Here is a 572-nt window from a genome sequence, read left to right as displayed (position 1 = left end):
GAGTAAGGTTAGTAACCATTCAGATTCTTGTTTCTGGCCACTTAAGGATTGTATGTCTTCTATTTCTACTGTAGCTGTTTTGGGTATCCACAAGCTCCAGAGGGGACATATCTGGCTCTTTAGCTGCTAAATGCTCCACTGTGTTTACCAGCTAGTCGCTAACTTGTCTGTCTGTCGTTTGGTGCTGGGCAGGTAGCATACAGTCAAGTATATGTGAGTTGTTTGCTGAAAACAGCTGCCTGAGAGCAGTGAATGGGAACCAAATCAATGGGCCAAATCAAAACCAAACCAAATCAATGGGCTTAAAGACGTACGTCACTACAAGCAACACCTTTTTACATTACTCAATAATTTTATCCATTATATAAAATTAAAAAATAGTGCAGTTGATTAGTGCAGTTTTAATCTTTCAGGAAGTATCCGCACAAGATAAACAGCAATATCAATGAGTTACAGTCATAGAAAATAACACACAGTGGTGCTCATTAGGTTATGAACTAGTTTATTGAAACTAGTTTAATTTGTAGAATTAGTTCATGCTAAAGTTACCTAAAAAGGATTAAAAAATTATC

Source organism: Etheostoma spectabile, chromosome 17, assembly GCF_008692095.1.
Source record: "Etheostoma spectabile isolate EspeVRDwgs_2016 chromosome 17, UIUC_Espe_1.0, whole genome shotgun sequence".
NCBI lineage: Eukaryota > Metazoa > Chordata > Actinopteri > Perciformes > Percidae > Etheostoma > Etheostoma spectabile.
This window is presented reverse-complemented; position numbering follows the sequence as displayed.